A 21,562-nucleotide genomic window follows, 5' to 3' on the forward strand; every position below is an offset into this window, starting at 1 on the left:
TTTCAATTCCAGATTGCCTATACCATTCACTCATTTGAGAATTGATAAAAAATCTAAATGAAAACATAAAAGTTAATAATTTTTAAGCAGATTTTTTTATTGGTGAGTGCTATAACATATACAGGTTTGAAAATCTCAGAGTTTGGCAATGATTCTTCAAATATATATTACACTATATTATGTATAAATATTATATATAATTTGGATTTAATTGATCTATAATTATGTAAGCTTAAGGTATACAAAGTGTTGATTTAATAAATTTATATATTACAATATGATTACTGCCATAGCATTAGCTAACACCTCTGTCATGTCTTATAATTATTATTTCTTTTTTTGTGGTGACAACATTTAAGGTCTGGTCTCTTAGCAACTTTGAAGTACATATCACAGTATTGGTGACTCTAATTACAATGCTATGTGTTAGATCTTCAGAACTTATCCATCTTCTAGTTGCAAATTTGATTTTACTATCCACATGTTCAACAAATTATGCTCCACTTTCCAGAGACCTCTAGCTACTCAGTTATGAATGATTTCAGTGTTCAGGCAATCTTTCTACCTGTCATATTTTCATTGAAAACCGATATACGTGTTTCACAAACTGGGACTGTTCTGAAATGCATTAGCTATTGGCCATTAGTAGCAAAAAGACTAAAAAAGTGAAAATAGATTAATGCTATTAAAAATGCATCAGCAAATTATTTTTCAATAGCTGCCTTTAAAGTAGAAATGGCCTCAAATGGCTTTCTCTCTTACAAAAAGGCCACTGTCTCTTCTGTAGCAAGCTGTGGCCAGTTCTAGTTCTAACCCTGGCACAAAGATCCCCGAGGGTTACTGAGCTGCATGTGCAAACACATTCTTTCTCATTCCAAATCAACAATTGTAAGAAAATTTAAAGCTAGATATCTTATACTATTCTGGTCAAGGAGGTTGTTCAGAGAAGACAGGGATGGGACGAGGAGAAATTCTTTGGTGCCAAATGTGGATTTTCGAGTGCTGATTATGCCTGTACCAGTGCTAAGATCATAATATTGTGGCCACCTGCCCCTGAGAAGAGACGGGAGTTCAGCTCAGTTGCTACAGAAAGCATGAAGGAATAATGCCTTTCAGACAATAATTGTCTCTAACAATTAATGAGTTAATTCTAACCAAATATCCCTGCTCTAAAGCTCTAGAAATATCCAAAGGATGTGGATATCAATATTGGAACACAAGGCTCTCTGCTTTATGTAACAGAGGAGGTCTACTGGAAACATCAAGAATTTCTTGGATCATAGACCATTACCTATGCTTTCTTTTGCCACCCTATTGCCAAGAGCAGCAGGTTTTACCATTCCTTATTTCTGAGAAGTTGGTGTTAAAAGGAAGATAAAGGTATGTTTACCTACATTTCAGTTTCAGTGAAAGCCAAGAACAATACAGCAGGTTTCAAGTATTCTAGATCTCATGGCAAAGGTGCTTGAAATATCAAAGTGGACCATGCTAGCATATGTGAAATATGTGTTGTACCAGTATTGACTTGTCATCCACATCAAGGCTACTCCAAGAGAAGATCATAGATTTATTAGGACATTCAGGAGGGCAAGAATATGAATTTCTTTGGAGTAGTGTGCTGTTCATTTCTACCTGGGGAGAGAGGATGAGAGTGCTTCCCCACCACTTTGACTCTAGTGACAGAAACTTAGCAAAAGCTTGACAAGGGTAATAGGTGCTGCTAGAATCCTGCTCAGGCCCCTGTAACCAGCTGTGGAAGACTCGGCCCTTAGCTGAGACTGCCTGCAGATGACAACAACTGGTACAAAAGGTGTGTCTCCTTTGCTTTACATTGATACCAATTCTGTTCTTGCTCCAGAGGGCCTCACGGGATCAGCTGAAATGAAACCTCAGTTATGATTATGACCTTTCTTATACTATCCTGCTTCACTTTTACTCCCTTTCTTCTGAGAGTCTCCCTGAATAAATTAAGTGTTCTCAACTCCACTTCAAGCTTTGGTTTAGGGAACCCAGCCTAAGAAATAGGTGTCTGTAACCTATGAGACATAGGGTCTGGTACCTGATTTATACTTAGAAAAGTCTCAGTGGCGAGGCTGTCATTTGGACAGCAGGGAGTCATACACAGACCCCACACAAGTGAACCAGTTACAGGTTGTCTTGGAAAAGACCTTTCCTGACCAGGCATTTTTTAAGAAGTGAAACAACCTCTATTGGGATGCTCAGGTGTCCAAGAAGAGAAAGCATCAAAGGGATCAGATACACAGGGTCACATTGTCGTTGGGGATAAATATCCCTAAGGGACTCATAATGATATTCCTTGTGTGAAAGAACCAAGATTGAAAATATGTTACACCCAGATGGTACTACTCTGAGATCATAATTCCAAAGGTAAGGTTTAGTTTATGATTATTCTTTCCCATCCTCTGTCTGCTCCTATGCTAGATGGACCTGTCAGTAGCTACTGAGGAGAAGGAAGTAAAGAAGTAGGAAAGAAAACCCCCAATCCTTTCTCCTCATGGCAGGTTTCCTTCATTTTTCCTTCAAGGCAGGTCTAAACTGAGTAACTAAAGACATTTCATGCAGAGATAGTATAAGAAAGGACATAATCATAACTGAAGTTTCATTTCAACTGATCCCATGAGGGCCTGTGGAGCAAGAACAGAATTGGTATCAATGTAAATGCTTTATCATTTGAGTTAGTTGGAAACTTTGAAATTCTTACAAAAGACAGAGGAGGACAGATTCCCATAGGAAGATATGTAATAAATAAAGTTACCCTTTGTTTGCACCTTACGGATTCTGGCTTGTTCCTGAAACCTGTGGCTTACCTTTATATGCACACTAGATACAAATGAGGCCCTCTTTGCAACTTGCTAATGAGGGAATTACCTTGCGGCCTCAATTCTGTTACCTGAGTGTCTACAAAGTCCTGTCCAAGATTTCCATAGATTCCCAAAAGGATGTACATTCTCATGGTCACATTTGTCTCTGGCAAACTCCATTTCATTCAGGTCAACATTCCTTTCATATGTGTCTTCAACAAAATTAACTCCATGTCAGAAAGGTCTAATGGACATTTCTATACATTGTCCAGGGTATGATTTCTTTCCTTCATTGATGAAAAGTTCGATTCTCCTCTTTCCGTTTTTCCAGCATTTTGGGGAGCTTACTTTGGCTTTATACTATGGGCAGTATAAAGGATAGGTTTGCCCTATCAGTTGTAGCTAACACTGGAGCTAGTGGCATAAAGAAGTGGAGTCAGTGGAGAAATCCTTTATCTTGTGAGTGATGGTAGAAACACCTAGCCACAGGCCTAACGTTATCATTATGATTGATGTGGTTATTATGTATATATAATGGTTATTATGGCTATTATATTATCATTATGACTGATGTGATTCAAAATTATAATACATATAATGGTTATTTTGGTATCTTTAGGTGTATGTTAGCCAAAATTCAGACAAACCAATTCAGTGATTTAAATTTCAGAGAGTGATTTGCGTATCTACAAACAAGTGGTGTTTTTTTTTTTTTTACATTATACATAGATTCAAAACTTAAACAAGTTATATCAAAAAAAGCCAGAAGACATTTAGAGCCTAGAGATTACTACAAGAAGTAAATTAACTATCTGGTAGTAATAGCTAAAATCGATTGAGAGCTTACTATGTACAACATACACTTCTAAGTGTTCAACATGTATTAGCTTGCTTATGGGATGTCCAGGACATCCTATAAAGTAAGCAGTGTTATCACTCCCATTCTAAAGATAAGAAGACTGAGGCACTGCATTGATATTTTCAGGCTCATACATCTGGAAGGTTGCAGAGCCAGTTTTCACATCTAGGCTGTCTGACTCAGGAGTGCATGCTTATCAGCCATGAGCAGTGGTGCTTCATGAAGCAAAGTGGCATCAGTACCATACAAGACATAGAGTAAGTATGTGGAACCTGTGTTTTCCTTATTCTTTTGTCTCCTTGGACAAAGTTTTATAATTACCACATATATCATGTGTTATAAATTATGTAAGCTTGAAGTAACATCAACTTTCTTTTTTTAAAAAGAGATTTATTTATTTGAGAGAGAGAGAGAGAGCTCAAGTGGGGGGAGGGATAGAGGGAGAAGCAGACTCCCGCCTGAGCAGGGAGCCTGATGTAGGGCTCAATCCCAGGACCCTGAGATCATGACCTGCCCCAGAGGCAGACACTTAACTGACTGAGCCACCCAGGCACCACTAACATCAGCTTTCTTCAACCCAGAATATAATGATACAAGCAATGTGACCACAATGCAAATGTTAGATGGCTTTCAAATACTTGCAATTTCCAAGATTTTAAGCTACACTATTACCTGGTCTCCTTATAGCAACACTATTGACTTAGTTTCCATTTCTCTATCATTCACTACATTCTAACCAAGAATTACAGAGTCCCTTCTCCCCCCGAATACAGTGAAATGCTCATGATAATATTTTAGCCCTTTTGAGTGGCTTTCTTATCATCCTCAGTCTTGCAGAATTATTTTCACTCTTCCTTCTAGATTCTTTTCTTCCCTAAGTCTATATACTCCCAAATAATTCAACTCATTCAGTACTCCTCTCATCTATCTTACGTATTTGCTTCTTGTGCTTTCATTTCCTGAACATCCTTAAAAATTTGGTCATTGAACCCATACCCCTGCCTCTCCTACCAGCTTCCTTTCCTGGTCTCCTCTGTTGTTCTCACACTATTTCCAGTAAGTATCTTCAGCCCTCATTTTAACTCAGTTATGTTTACAATAAAAGTTGCCCAAGGATACACAGCTGGAATGGCCCAGGTGAGAGCTGAACCCCTTCCTGTCTGCCTTCTCAGTCTACAGTCTTAAACTTTATTTCATTAGTTTCCAGTCTGATTTACAAGCCTCCTCCACTGGGATAATCTGCAGTCACTTTAAATGTAACAAATTTGTCCTTGCTTGATTTTTATCTCCCTTTATAAAATGCACTTCACTTTTCTGCATTTTCCCTCAGTATGTAAAATATTATACTCCACATTTTTTCCTGTGAATTCTCTTAATTTTTCACTGTCCCCCACGTGATCTAAGAACTTGCTATCCCAAACCCAAAGCAAAGAGCTCAGTTTACTTACTCAGTCCTGCAACCCACAATAGTAAAGAGCTGTGCTTTAAAAAAAAATAAAATAAGGTTTATCTATTTATCTTATAAAGGGAGAGAGAGAGAGAGAGCACAAGTGGGAGAGGCAGATGGAGAGAGAGAGAGAATCTCAAGTAGACCCCATGCTGAATGTGCAGATTCCAGCACCCTGAGATCATGACCTGGGCTGAAATGAAGAGCCCAACACTTAACTGATTGTGCCACCCAGGGGCCCCAGAACTGTTTTTTTTTTTTAAATTTGATTTACATCTTTGTTATTTTTTATTAAAATATATTTGACATATAATACTGTGTAAGTCTTAAATGTACAATGTATTGATTTGGTACATTTATATATTGCAATATAATTATCACTGTAGAGTTAGCTAGCACCTCTATCATGTCACATAGCTATAATTTCTTCTTTGTGGTAAAAATAATTAAAAGCTAGTCTCTTAGCAACTTTAGAGTTTATAATACAGTATTGTTGACTATAACCACTATACTGTGGTATGTGTATACAGTTGAATATTACTCAGCAATGAGAAAGAAGGAAATCCTTCCATTTGTGACAACATGCATGGCCCTTGAAGGAATTATGTTATGTGAGATAAGTCAGACAGAAAAAAGACAAATACTGTATGATATTTGTATTTATATGCAGAATTCTAAAAAGCTGAACTCATAATAACAAGAGAGCAGAATTATAGTTACTAGTTGCTGGGGAATTAGGGAGATATTGTTTAAAGGCACAAACTAGAGCACCTTGGTTCAGTTGTCTGACTCTTGGTTTTGGCTCAGGTCATGATCTCATAGGTCATGAGATTGAGCCCCGCATCAGGCTTCAGGCTCTGTGTGGAGACTGCTTGGGATTCTCTCTCTCTGCTCTCCATACCCCCTAAAAGTAAATCAATGAATCTTTAAGGGAATAGACCTGCAACTAGTAGATAAGTTCTGGAGGGCTTGGTTCCTCAAACGCAACTTTCTTGATGTCACACCCTTTCTTAAGAATTCATTATCTATTACTTGTATGCCTAATTTTCACAGTAGTGTATCTAACAATCTTTTCTTAATGACTCTATTTTATTTAACCGAAATTTTCAGAATATTTTTAACATGGATCCTCCACAGAATGGAGATAGTTTTTTTTTTTTTTTTTCCCTTCCTTTCATTTCCAGGCTCATTTCTGTTTCTTTGACTTTCTTGCAGTCTACACTTCAGTTCATGTCTATCTTAAATAAAATGATCTTCTTCTTTTCTGATACCTTACATTATACTATATATTTGATGAAAAATTGATTTGTGCTATTCTCTTTTTTCTTCAACAAAAATATAAAAAGATTGGATGTGAGACTACAGTTGGAAGAAACTTAGGAACTATATGACCTTAGAGGACACAGAGTTAGGTTGCTCTATTTTATGGATAAGGAAACATGGTTAATATAGGTTCTTTTGAATCTTGAATCCTTAAGGGAACATAATGCTCTTTCTTGGTATTCATCAAAGAAAACTTGATCTCAGGATATGCTGAATAAAATGTGTTGGGTTTATTTTTACTTAGAAATAGGAAGAATGTCTTGGTAAAATTTCACTGGGAAATTTAATTTTCACTGGGACTACTTAGGCAAACTCATTTCAAACCAGCCTCTGGGAACTTTAAAACAGCAGAGTAATGACTCATTACTCTACCTTCCACATTTTGCTAGTATACAGTTTATGACTTTGGCAAATAGCTTTCAATACCACTGATACCATCTGTTACTCTTTCTGGTTGAGTCATCCAACGTTGTACTTCTCCAAAAGGTAATATGAACCCAATCAGGACATTTCAGGCTCAGGCCTGAATGAAAAGGGCAAGAGGTATACTAAATTAAAATTACTTACTATAATGAATATTACAGTAAACTTCATATTTTAATTTTAACAAATTAAGTTTCCTAGCCTTGACAGTATGTATTTTTGTTGTTTGCATATTCTAGTGTTTGGTTTCTAAATCACATTTTCTAAAACACATATTCCTAAAATGAATATTATTCAGGAACAACACCAGGTAATAGCAGACTTGATTTCTATTTGCTTGTACTCATATAAGAGATAAGCTTCTCTGTTGATAAAATATTATTCATCATTTCAAAATTCTCTCTCATGTCTTTAAGGGTGCCTGTTAGATAAAACTAGTATATCTACTACATGTCATGTTATATTACTCTATCATGTCCTAGATAATTTCAAATATATCTAAAATATAAATTCCTTGAGATCAGGGACTGTGACTTATTCAACTTCTTTATACATTTACTCCACATTATACATAGCAGGCATTCAACAAATGTATAACTGACTTGTTTCGTCATTGAATTTGTGGCAAATCAGTGGCCTCCCACACAGTATATAATACCTATAATCTTAACTGTACAGAAAAACCTGCAGACTTTCCTGTGTTCTAGTCTGTGCTCTCTGTTAATTTTTACACCAAGATTATCCTATCTTAATTACTGGCATTTTAGAGTATGTCTTGAAGTCTTGAAATAATAAATGTCCTCCAATTGTTCTTCATGATCATGTTGACTACTCTAGGTTCTCTGTACTTTTTGTATGCATTTTGGAGTCAGGGTATGAATTTTGACAAAATGGCTTGCTGTGATTTTGTTTTGATTGCTTTGCATCTTGACGTGGAGAATTTTGCAATTACTGTCGGAATGGTAGGCATCTTAATATCAATTTTTTCAATCCATAAATATGGGACAACTCACCCTTTAATTATGTTTCCTTTTTATTTCACTCAGCAATGTCTTACAGTTTTCTGTCTCAAAATATTTCACATATTTTTTAGAGATTTGTGACTTGATTTTGGGGGATGTGCTTATATATAGCAGTTGTTTATTTTATTTTCTGATTCTTCCTGAAATACAGAAATGACACTGAATTATGCATCTATCTGTTGACCATCATACCATATTACTAAATCAAATATTTTATAGAATTTTGAATTCTCTTTGTATGCAATCACATACTCTGAGAATAAGGACTTTATTTTTCCCTTTCTAATTGTGCCTTTTATTTCTGTTTCTTGAATTATTGCACTGACCAGGACTTATAGTACAATGTTGAGAGAAGTCACAACAGTGACATCCTATTCTATGCCTGATCTCAAAAAAGAGTGTTCAGAATTTTATCACTAAGTATGGTGTTAGTGTAGGTTTTTAATTTTTTCTAATGCCTAGTTCTTCATGAACATTTACTTTTACCAAATACTTGTTCTGTATCTATTGAGAAAATCATATTTTTTCCTCCTTTTGGCTAAATATTTATTATTTCTTACATTCTGCTTTCATTGACTTTAAATTACTTTTATTTTCTTGGCTTTCTAGATGGAAACTTTGATCACTGGTTTTAAAACATTTGTATTTCCTAATATATAATGAAATACATGCTTATTCTCTCTTGACTGAACATTCTATGGCCACTGACAGAGCTTTATTACTCTTTCTTGGGATATCTTAAATCCATTCTTTTAATCACAGTTTTGAATAATATTGAATAAGATATTTCACTTTCTTTGGAATGATAAAGAAAGAAGTGAAGAGTAAAAAGGAAGACAAAGAATGAAAAATATAGGAAAGACAGTTTTACTAAAACCTTCCTAAAATTTCTTCTGATGCTAAAATTATGACTCCAGATAGCCAGAAAAACTTTACTCCATTCTTTCCAATCCTCTTCCTACAAAAAATATACAGCCACTATGAACTCAGTGTGCAAATGGCTTTTACATCTGGAAATGACAGGTGAACTGCTCAAAGCCTGGCAGAGGACAGCCAGGAGGCTAGGTGTTTATTTTAGAGGTGAAATCAATCACCTGTCTCTTTGGATGGGTATTGTTCTATAGGTGGTAAAATTTACGTATATTCAGCTCCTTGAAGGAGCTATATGCCTAAAGTCTTAACCTGAAACTTTGCTTCACATTTTCTATGTTGAATCTCATGTACTTTGATCAGAACCTTTCTGACTCAATAATATATATTTTCTTCTGGCATAAATTCAAGGTCATAAGTTCAAATGCCTATAGGGAATATGGGGATAAATGACTGACTTCATCGAGTATAATGGTTGTGATATTTCAATAGCATTATTTGTTTAGTTTTTCATATTGCAACTGAAACTTAGCCTTGGTGTAGATGAGACAATGAGAAGTGGAAGGGACTTCAGAGACACTAGAGAACATCTAACCCTCTGTTGAAAAAGGATGGAAGCTACTCTGCTTGAGTAAATAGATGGCTGCCATGCAGGAAGATGGACTTATGGCAACACGATATTCCAATTTCTAAAGAAGTTAAGATTTTGATAGGATATTATCAGATTATTTTATTTCTTGCACATTTCAATAACTATCAGTTAAAATTCACATTTGTTGATATGTGCAATTGTCAGATTAATTTCTTCTCGGGATCACAGATGAAAAGGAATGAGATAATCTTTTCTTTTATTAGTTCATTAATTCATTCAGCAAATATTTACTGAACATCTAGTAAGTATCAGGCAGCATGACAAATACTGGAGATAAAATGGTAAACAAAACCAGACAGGGGTCTCTGCACTCATGGTACTTTTGGTTGAGTGGGGGATATAAGCAGTAGTGAAATAATCATGTACAAAGCATAAAATTACCAGTATGAGAAGTGCTGTGTCAGGGCATGAAAGCCAGGGAGGAGCTTCAACTAATTCCTCCGTCCTTGTTCTAGAGAAGAAATGCTATAAACACATCTTTCATGCTCGCCAGCTTTAACGAAAAGTTAGAATTCATAATTTGCCTCCCTTCTAGAGAGGTTTTAAAACAGCATTCTCTTTATATGGAGTTTTATGCAACTCCCTCCTAGGATCCTGGGGAGCAGTGGGCTGTAGGTTGAATTTGGGTTATCTTGAGGAAGCTTTTCAAATAGCCAGTCCTGTTCTTATCTCTGCTTCTTCATAACAGGTCCCTTAACATCTTCTATTTGCTGGAGGAGGGGTGGGATGGAGTAGGAATTTATTCTCTACCTCTCTTATGCTCCAGTTCTATATAAGACTTCTCTCCGTCTTCCTTGAGAGAAAAAAGAAAACTTTATAATGCATGCAGAAGCCATGAGAGCAAACAAAATACATACAGGATCTAGACTTTAGCACTACATGTCTAACCTAGTTGTCAGGAGAACCTCCCTAGGGCTATCCCCTTGGGTTGAGTGACATGCAGGTACTTTCCTTGATTATCATCTATTATTCTGATCCAATCAACTACAAATAGTTGCATTCATATACCTGATTTTTTTTATTGTCCTGTTACTATGTGTCAGATATTGTTCTAAATGTCTCATATACATTAGTTTATGTCATAAGACTTCTGAAGATAGGTGCTACAGTTAATTCCATTGCACAGACTGAAAAACTGAGGAGAGAAATTTAGCCCCTTAGCAAAATCAGGTAGATACTACGTTCTAAACCTGAAATTGAATTCAAGCTTTTGACTTCCAATTGACGGCAATAATACTCACTTTACTGCTCAGTATTACTTGTCTTACCTTTTCAGTGTTTTTCCTTAAATTAAGTTTGATTCCTACCTATATTGGTCCCATTCTCTACAACCTATAGTACTACAAATAACTGGCTAATGCTTCCCCAAATATTTTTAGTCCTCTGAGACTTTTAATTTCTATTTAATAATGATCTAGGCAAAGAAGAATTTGAGTTACATTAAACAATTAGTGTTGCATAGGGAGCTCTTACCTAGAATAAATAAAGTCGCCCAGAACTGTAATAACAGTATCAGAGTCTTTTATGCTTTTGTTTCTTTAGTCAGGAAGAATGAATTTCTGACTTTTGGAAAAATAACCCAAGGTAAGAAAAGAGATTTGAAAAGTAGTTGGTTGTTTGAGTAAATTTATGTCTGCTCACCCACATAAATTATACAGGAGAGACAGGGATTTGAAATGGGAGGTTTAAACATGCTAAAAAAATAGAGATTGTTTTTTCCCATGCCTCCCGGCTCTTGAGAAGTACTTCCTTATATTGACTCATCCTCTAGTCCTTTCTCTCCTAAGTTCTTTTGATCCAATTGAGGCAGATGTAGAAATCCTAAGATCACTTAACAGGTACCTATGAGTGCCACCTTCAGGTGAATTTTTATACATATGTCTCAATTGTGATGGGAACTTCAGGTAGTTTAGTCCCTTTGGCAGAAGGAGATGAGCGGAGTTTGGAAGTCAGAGGATCTGGCTCTCCCATTTGTTGGCCAGTAAAATGCTCTACAAAAGTGCCTTCTTTACCAGTCTATGCTGATAACTAAATGAACCAATATATGTAAAAAGTATTATGACCATATTACCTTTGTCATTAAGACATTAAGAGATTAGGTCTTTTACCATTTATTCACTTTAACCAAAATATTCTAGGGACCCAAATGAGCTGCATAGGGAAATTAATTTTTTTATATAAAATGAAGATTTCTAAATGACAATTACTAAATGTTAATATACCAAAAAGTACTCTGCTTTGGAAAAACAAAAACAAAAAACAACACAAATAAAACAGGGCACTGGATTCGTAGCACACTGTAGTTGAAATTGCAGTTCTGTCATTTAATGTGTGACCTTAGGCAACTGAGAAACAAAGATAACAATAATGCCAGCATCAAAAGAGTAGTCTAGGGATCCCTGGGTGGCACAGCGGTTTGGCACCTGCCTTTGGCCCAGGGCACGATCCTGGAGACCCGGGATCGAATCCCACATCGGGCTCCCGGTGCATGGAGCCTGCTTCTCCCTCTGCCTGTGTCTCTGCCTCTCTCTCTCTCTCTCTGTGACTATCATAAATAAATTTAAAAAAAAAAATCTTAAAAAAAAAAAGAGTAGTCTAAGAATCAAGTGTAATAAGCCTATAAAGTACTTAGCAAAGTGGTTGGCCATAAATGTAGTTGATTCAGTAACTATAGGAGATTATTATTGTTTATTATATTATCTGTAAAAGTTGTATTCCATTGTCTTGAATACTGGAGTCTTTTGTAGCAAAAGTTTCACTTTTGCTGGAATATTTTTGATAAGCCTCTTGGGTGGTAGACTCGAGCCACAGGCATGTAAGGGATGGTGCCCAGACTTTAGGGAAGGAGAGCTCTTTAGCCACATGGATACAGCAGTTTGTGAGGTGAGAAAAGGAAAAGGGAGAAAAAAAGAGATGGAGGAGGGCCAAACATTTTGAGAGAATAAGTATATATATGAATGCAATGTGACATCCCTTTTGATTTCTAAATTTAATTCTAAATCAGCAGTAAACTCTCTATTGTTTAGTGATTCTTTGTTTCAGAGAATGTATATGTGTGAATGTATATGTCTTTGCATATCCCTGTATTCCATCATTGAAAAGATATGAGACTAAAAATGGTTGATTTAGGTAGAGAAGTATCTGGATGTCATCTGTATGTTACATTCTCAGTGTTGATTCATGTGTTCTTTGATAAGAATGATAGAATTTTGGCATCGGGGTGATAAAATTGGTGATGAAAGGCTAGGCTACCAATTTGAGTCCATAATTGTTAAATAACCTTGGCATTCCAATTTAATTATATTCAGGATCTTCTATGTATAACATGTAATTATAGTTAACAGATGCTCACAAAACCCACTGGGATTACCCATCAAGGTATCTATGGTTTTATAACAGTGTAACAGAGATGCCACAGCTAACAACAACCAAATCAAGAGAGGAATTGGATAAACTCCCTGGCATCTTTTTTTTTTTTTTTTAACTCCCTGGCATCTTATAAAGGCTCTCTAAAAATGATCCCAATGATTATTCATGTTTAAAAAAATCTTTCTCTCATAAAGAAAGCTATGAAAGCTTTTCTTATCTCTATATAAATATATAAAACAAAGCAAAGACAAATTTCACATTATTTTCTACTTTTTGTATATTTTTCTAATCTGTTTACACCCACTTTCTTACCTATCAATCTGTTCTGCCTCCACTTTGCCTGTTTCTTCCTAGCAACAAAGTACCTTGCTCTTCTAGATCCAGTGATTGAAAATCTGGTAGGTCAAAGGCCTGTAGAAGATACAAAGATGACTTAGATTTTGATTCCGTTTTTGAAGTAGACCTGTTGTTTGTGTCTGGCAGGCTCTTCTCCTTGGGGAACTCCCCTTTCAGGATACAGAGTGAACATATGACTATAGCTAGGGCCAAGGATGGATACTGAAGCCAAGCAAGGTCAGAGCCTTGTGATTCACATGGGAAAAAAAGCAAGCATTTTCTGCTGTGTCTGTTAAACTAAGATTATGTGAGCCTACAGCTGCTGACAGCCATCCTGCCTGCCAACTCGACTTCATACAAAATGAATTCAAGTCAAGAATTTCATTGTTAAAGTGTCCACTTCTAGAATTCACAGTAATATTTGGCAATAAATTTTCTTTTAGCTTAAGCTACTTAGAATTGGTTTTCTATCACTAGCAATCCAAAGTGTCCTAATGAACATAGCCTTCCAAGAGTTTATGGTCTAATAAAAAAATACAGCTGGAGTGACAAAATTGTCCTGAGGTGACCAAGTTGAACAGTACAAGTATTTTCTCTTGTGACTGAAAATAATAGCAGTATTGCAATGAGTTATTACCTATTGCACTAGCCTTGTTTCACCTAGATTCGTAGGGTCCAAAGTTTCAAGGGTATCCCCTCGTTTTCGTGGTGGTGCTCAGGTTATATGTGTGGGCTGAGGAGAATAAAGTTGAAGCCCCTTTTCCCAGGAACCTCAACTACACCATGATCTCTGTTAGGCTTCCTACACTGCACATTAGCATATGGCCTATGTGAAAATTCATAAAGTTAACTAAAACAGTATGATAACTATATACACAGAATGCCAACCCCCTAACTGTTCTTTCCAACTGAATTGCCACCCTAAAGCTCTATTTATTTCTGGAGCTACACTTGCTGCATTAACTAGAACCAGTTTTATACTAAGATCCTCATACCTACCTTTGGACTCTTATTTGTAATATGAATAGATGATAGCAAATTGTGGAAAGGCTACTTTTTATTTCTACAATATTTAGCTTCCTTCTTTCAAAAAATGCCTTTTTAAGCTATAATTGTAAGTGGCAAGTGTCACTCTTTTAAATTCTATTTTAGAATGTTGATAATAATAAAGATAAAATGATAAAGTTTGATGAGTACAAATTAGCAGAATGCTTTATTGATAAAAGATGACAAATTATAATTTTCTTCCTACCCAAGAATTGAGTTTTTTAACCTGTAAATATCATCTTACAGAGAACTGTATTGGTTAGAAATGAACTCTGCAGGTAGGAAAACAAACTGAAAAGCCTCTATAATTGAAGCAATATGAACTTGTATAGGAATAGACAGACTGACCAATAAAATGGAACGGAAAGAATACAAATTAATCCAACCACATTTGGAAAACTAGAATATCAGAAAGGCAGAGTATCAAATCACTGGGGGGAAAATGGGCTCTTTAATAAATGATGTTGGGAAAACTGTAGTCTTGTTATGAAAAAGATAAAATTAAATCCATTTCCTACACCATTAAAAATAATAAAGTCCAAAGAGAACTAAATGTAAAAAATGTAAATGTGAATATTAAAGCTGTAGACAAGGGAGCTAAAAGTTAAAAAAAAAAAAAAAAAGGAAAAAGAAAGAAACTATACAAATGCTACAAGAAAACACAGGGAGGGCAGCCCCGGTGGCTCAGTGGTTTAGCACTGACTTCAGCCCAGGGCATGATCCTGGAGACCCGGGATCAAGTCCCACGTCAGGCTCCCTGCATGGAGCCTGCTTCTCCCTCTGCCTGTGTCTCTCCCTCTGTGTGTGTGTGTGTCTCTCAGGAATAAATAAATAAAATCTTTTTAAAAAAAGAAAATAGAAAATACGGGGATAGGGAATGGCTTTCTGTGATTCAAAATCCAGAGGCCATTAAAAAAGGTATAGAAACTTGACCATATAACTTACAAAGAACTTTTGTATGAAAAAAAAATTCTAAAAAGTCTATAGACAGAGCAAATGATAATACATTTTGATAATAACATTGCCATACAGTTGTTGAGAGCATAGAAACTGATGTATATTGAGTGCTTACTGGGAGCCAGGTACTTCGTAGGTTATCTAGCTATACATTCACATTTAATCCTTATATGTACCCACTTTACAAAGAAGAAAACTGAGCCTAAGAAATGAAATGGATTTCCTAAAGTTCCAAAGCTTTTATTTTAAGAATCAAAATATTAAATCAAAGCCTTCTGTTGTCCACGACTCCATTCTGAAAATTAAATGATGAAAGGGCTATAAAACACTTTATAATCTGTAAGATACTTATGTAAACAGAATAGATTATTGTAATAAAAGGAGATAAAACAAATACATAAGACAATGATAACCAAATGATACTGATATGATAGCAAGTGCAGTTGGAGTTGGGAGTTAGGGAGGAATCCTATTGATCTGTGTGAAATGGATTGTAGGAGGCTCATGAAAGGGATGAGACTTGAGTAGGACTTGAAGAACAGAAAGCATTTTGACAAATGGTAATAAGTAGAGAGGGCATTCTACGTAGGCAGAATGGCATGATTAAAGGTGCACTGGAAGGTGCATGTGCTGGAGTGTATAAGGTATTTGCAAAAAATACAAATGAATAGGTCAATTAGGCCAGGTTCAAGAAAGCATAAAATAATTTGCTGGACTGTTCTTTAAAACCAGACTTTTGATTATCTTCCTTTGTGACTTAGAATCATGATGCATCTAAATGTTCATTAAAATTTTGCTGACCTCTCTGCACTGGAAGTAATTTCCCTAATGAATATTGGTGCACTTGGCCCTGTGAGCTTTATAGAGATGAATGTCTATGCAGCCAACAGTAAAGGTCAGTGGGAATTCTGCTTACTAAAAAGCTGTGGAACCAGGCCTTTAACAAAGCATTTTTTATTAGTGAGACCAAGGAAAGGATAGAAAAAAGCTGTTTGATGATGGATTTTATGAAACATAAAATGATAGATTTGCATTTTGAAGTTATGTAAACAATGTCAAAAATAAAGCCCCGCTGCCCCTGTTTAAAAATATTTAAAGAGTTTGTGTTTATCATGTCATATATCATACCCCATCCTTATTATATTATATCTTTATTTAATATTTCTCTCTTTACATAAAATTTTCAGATTAGAGGGTTTTTTCAGCTCTCCAAGGATATATGCTCTTCTCTAGTTTGAGATTTTTAGTGTGCTATATTTTTTAAAATCTGTGTGTAGTAGCTCAGTTTACCACATGGGATAAAGAACTATATTATACACCATATATTTTTCCTTAATTGGGCCAGAAATTTCCAACATAGTACCTAAAACTATGTTGCCAAAACCTGGAGAAGAATACGTTGACCAGCCATATATATTACATTGCATGTTTTTAAAATGCTGTTTTAGTGAGTAAGTACAAAAGGCATAAATGTACAATTGCAGTGATTGAAAATTTTCTCAATATAGATGAAGGACACTAAGCTACAGATTTTAAAAAATACTTAGAACCTCAAATAAAGATTGAAAAATCTGGGGGAGTTGCGTAGCTCGGTTAAGTGTCTGACTCAATCTCAGCTCAGATCTTGATCTCAGGATCATGAATTCAAACCCTTCACATTCCAGTGTGGAGCCTATTTGAAACAAAACAAAACAAAACAAAACAAATCTGAAAAATGTATGGCCAGTAGACTTGCCTTATAGGAAATACTAAAGGAAATCCTTCAGGCTGATAAGAAACAATTCCAGATGGTAACTGAATTCCAGAGGAAGAAATGAAGAACACCAGGCATGGTAACTATGTATGCTAACATAAAAGACTCTATAAGATATTTTGCATTATCTCTTAAGCTCCTTAAAAGACAGAAGATTGTTTAAAGCCATAATTATAAAATTGTATTCTTAGGTTTATAATATACATATAAATGTAACATCTACAATAGTAATAGCTCAAGAATGGAAGAGAAAGCTATATTGAAGCAAAGTCCTAAATTTTGCTGAAACTAACTAGAATTAATTTGAAGTAGATTGTGACAGTTAAGATTCATAGGGTAATCCCTGGAATTAACAAACACTTAGAAGATAACTCATAAAATATAGTTTTAAAAAAGTGAATTTAAATGGGACACTAAAGAATATTTAACACCAAAGAATGGAGGAAAGAAAGAGGATGAGGAAAGACTGAATTCACATAGAAAATATATAATAAAGTGGCAAATATGAAGCTGACTATATTAATAATTATATTAAATATAAATTTTTTCAATAACCCAACAGAGATTGTCAAAATGGATATAAAAAGCAACATCCAACTCTACGAAGCCCATAAGACACACACCCTAAATGCAAAGACTTAAATAGATTGAAAGTAAAAGAATGCAAAAAAATATATATCCTGTAAACAGTAACTGAAAGAGCTGGAGTGGCTATTTTAATACCTGACAAAATAGACTTTCAGACAAGAAATACCACTAGATGAGTTAAAGAAGAAAAGAGATGGGAAATTGGAAAATAATTTGAACTCAATGAAGGTGAAAACACAACATATAAAAATTTATGGGATGTGACTAGAATATTAATTAGAGGGAAATTTATAGATTTCAACACCAATATCAGAAAATAAGTAGTCTCCAATCAATAACCTAAACTTCCATATTAAGAAACCAGAAAAAAGGAGAAAAAAAAATCCAAAGTAAGAAGGAAGAATGAAATAGTAATGATTACAGAAGAAATTGATGAAAGAGAAAATAGAAAACTATAGAAAATCAATAAAATTTAGAGTTAATTTCTCGGAAAGATCAACAAAAATGATAAACCTTTAATCATACTGACAAATAAAAAAGAAAGCAGTCACAAAATACCAAATTAAAGTGAAAGAGGAAACAGTACTAGACTCTATTGAAATGAAAAGGATTATAAGGATGTATTTTTTTTTATAAGGATGTATTATAAACAATTTAAAATCAACAAAATAAACAGTTCAAGTAAAATGGAAAAATTCTAGAAAGAAGCAAATTGTCGAAATTGACTAAAGAAAAAAATAGAGAATCTGAATAGATATAAAATGAGTAAAGGAATTAAAATTTAAATTCTTCCCCTAAAGAAAGCCCAGACCAGTTGACATTTATGGTAAATTCTAGAAAACATTTGAAGAACCAACACCATTCATTCCTTTATGAAACTCTTTCAGAAAAGAATGTTATGTGGGGGGGGGGAGTGATTTTTCACCTCCATTTATAATGCCAGTAACAAAGCCAAAGACAATATAAGAAAATAAAACTATAAAGCAATACTTATATCCCTCATGATCATAGGTGCAAATATCCTTAACAAAATGCTAGCAAATCAAATCCAGAAAAGAATTAAACACTGGGATTTATCCCAGAAATGCAAGATTGCTTTAGTATATAAAAATCAATTAATGAAATGACTACTTTAATAGATTAAAGAACAAAAACCACATGATTCAGTCATTAGATACAACACAAGTATTTGACAAACCTCACCACCCTTTTCCAATAAAAACTCTGACCAAACTAGGAATAGTAGGGAACTTCTACAACCTGATAAAGGTTATATGTCAGAAATTAAACCAAAACCAAATCATAACAAGCAAACAAAAAAACACAGTTAGCATTATACTTAATGGTGAAAAAATAAGTTCCTTCCCTTTAAGATGGGGAACAAGGCAAGGGTGTCTGCTCTAGCTACTTCTATGGCACAATGCAATAGGTACAAAAGATGTATCTAGGTGTGGATTTTACACTGAGGGGAGGTATCCCCTATTTGATTTCATATCTTATGAATGCCTTGGGTTTGTATAAATTAAGAATACAATGAGATGATATTCCACATACAACAGATTGACAACAATGAAAAAGTTGCAATGACAATTGCAAGTGTTAATTGCAATGACTATTTTGAATTCTGGTGGGAAGCAATGTGCTAATGGTTTTATATATTGGAACAACCAATTTAGAAACCAGTTTGTCCTTCTCTAGTAAAATTAAAGAAATACATTTTCTATGATACCAGCAATTACAACTCCTACATATATACCCTGAAGAAACTCTTGCATATGTGTACCAAGCTATAAACATAATGTTTATAGAAGCATTGCAGGCTAAATACTGGGAATAATCCAAATGTCCATTAACACTAAAATGAATAAACAAATTGTGGTGCGGTTACACTTCAATGAAAATGAGAAAACCAAAACAAAACTGTAACACAAAGATAAATCTCACAAATATTAAGATGAGACAAGGAATCAAAACTCAAGAGTATACATGATACATGTTCAATTTACAGGTTTTAAAATAAATCATCTTGCTTTGAGATGAATACATGGATGGTGAAACTGTTACCAGTGGGAGAGTCTGCGTGTGTGAATCCAAGTGTCGGTTCTTGAATTTCCCATGAAAAGATGTACAGTGAGGATCTGAGCTCAAATAAAGACAGCCAGGAGGGAAGTAGCAAGCACAAAGCAGTGTAAACACTTAAGGTGGGACAGTGGGAAAGTTCTGTAAGGTGGAACTGACCTGAGGTTGTTTTGGGATTGGATATTTGTTGGGTCTTTATGGACTGGCGGTCCATTGGGTGGTCTCTAATGGTGACCACTTCGAATCCTTTGGGGGACTCCTCCCACAGATTGGGAGGGGGACTTGTTGACCCTATAAGACCTATATCAGAACCATCATGGCAGCCTTTTTCCATGGGTTGCCGGCTATAATCCTAATGGAAATGCATTATAATGACTCTAGGGGCTACCCTGCGGCAGAGGTGGAAGAGCAGAGTGCATCCTCTGCACTTGTGGCTCTTCCAGGATTTTGGAAGCCACAAGGTCAGGAGGTTGAGCCCTGCATACCCCTCACCCCCAGGCTTCTAATATGTAACATATTTATCACTGTCATTGCCTCCCGTTCTTGTCTAATTAACTGCCTAGTTTTTCACTCCTCCCTAAAGAATTTTGGACTCTGCTTCAGGCCACTGTCATATCTAGCTTCCACCTAGCAACTATTTAAAGGCAAGGAATCAATTATCACAACATTCTAGAGAGTAGTTGCCTTTAAGGGGATTGCAGGATCTTCAGATCTTGAACAAGCACATGCAGGATCTTGGGAAGGGTTGGTAACATCTTACTTCTTAATTTATATTATATTATCATTTTGCTGGTGAAAATCTGTGAGTTCATGGAATTGTGTTATATGGGTATTAGCTTTATGTTAAGGCAAACACATGCATTTTTTTGTGTGTTTTTAAGAATGCGAAAATGTCTGATGTAATAATGGAGCAGCACTTTAAAAAAAAAAAAGGCAGTTCTAGCAGGTGAATTTTTAAAATGATTTGAGCAAATCTCACCATCATTGAAGTTATATCTAGAACAAAAGGTAAAATATTAATAATAATGTTAAAGCTGTTGTCTTATATAATTAAGAAAATATGATCACAAACTTTAATAAGTAGAATGATACTCATTTAGTGGTATAAATTCTGTTAGGTTCAGGAAAAAAATGAAGCTTCATTTTACAGTCATACCTTATTCATGTTGACTTGATTTAAAAGGATTTTCTAGGATATGAGAAATCAGTCGTGATATTCACTCTAATGTTTCTATTGTGCTTCTATACAACGTGATCAAGATTGAAATTATCCAAACATAGGTCACTTTCATGGTATTAACTAATGTGTTAGAGAGTATATAATAAATCTGGTCTTTTGGTAAATCAACTTGTAAAGTCACCCACACACGTGTGTTCTGATGATGTTAGCATTTGAGTAAAATCTTCAGAGATTATTGAAGTTTTGAGGTTGAATACCTCCATTTTTTTTTTCTTGGAGTTAAAATGAAAAAGTCATAGTGATTTGGACACCATAATATAAATTATGTACTGGCTCCAAAAACCACATGCTTCTTTAGGAAGCTCAATGAAAAGACTCTGGCCTGGATTCTGTAAGCAACAAAAAAAGGGAGAATCCAATAAAATATAAATATTTTTCCAGATTAAAAAGAGAGGCTATCTGACAATGTTAATGGAGAAGAGCAAATGATGGGAGTAGTAACTCATTTGTCTTTTATTTTAGAATTCAAAATGAGTTTTTATGTATACCACCCACACAATAACTCTGGATAGACACATGGCTTATATCATGTCCATTTTACAGATGAGAATGTGGAAGTTCATGGAGTGTAAGCATTTAAAACAAGATTGCTCAATTACTTACCCTGTTTGTACACAAAATCAAGAATGAAGGACCAAGAGGCATATGAAAAGTCTCTGGTGTGAGGGAACTTGAAGTGTGTGTGAAGAACTTTTTATCTTATTCACTTACACAAAGATTGATATTCATAATCCATATACATATAAGTGCTAAATATCATATTCAGATTAAGTAC

The 21,562-nt window shown here is 35.0% G+C and overlaps 1 long non-coding RNA gene across 4 annotated transcripts in view; it reads left to right on the plus strand.

Moving 5' to 3' along the window:
- The first annotated feature begins 20,443 nt into the window (after positions 1-20,443).
- LOC144302482 (uncharacterized) overlaps positions 20,444-21,562 on the plus strand; it is a 72,538-nt gene continuing 71,419 nt past the window's right edge. For all 4 annotated transcript variants that reach the window (XR_013369391.1, XR_013369388.1, XR_013369390.1 and 1 more), the window contains exon 1: positions 20,444-20,555. This is a non-coding gene — a long non-coding RNA (uncharacterized LOC144302482). The remainder of the gene's footprint in view (positions 20,556-21,562) is intronic.

The sequence above is a fragment of the Canis aureus genome, chromosome 2, assembly GCF_053574225.1.
Source record: "Canis aureus isolate CA01 chromosome 2, VMU_Caureus_v.1.0, whole genome shotgun sequence".
NCBI lineage: Eukaryota > Metazoa > Chordata > Mammalia > Carnivora > Canidae > Canis > Canis aureus.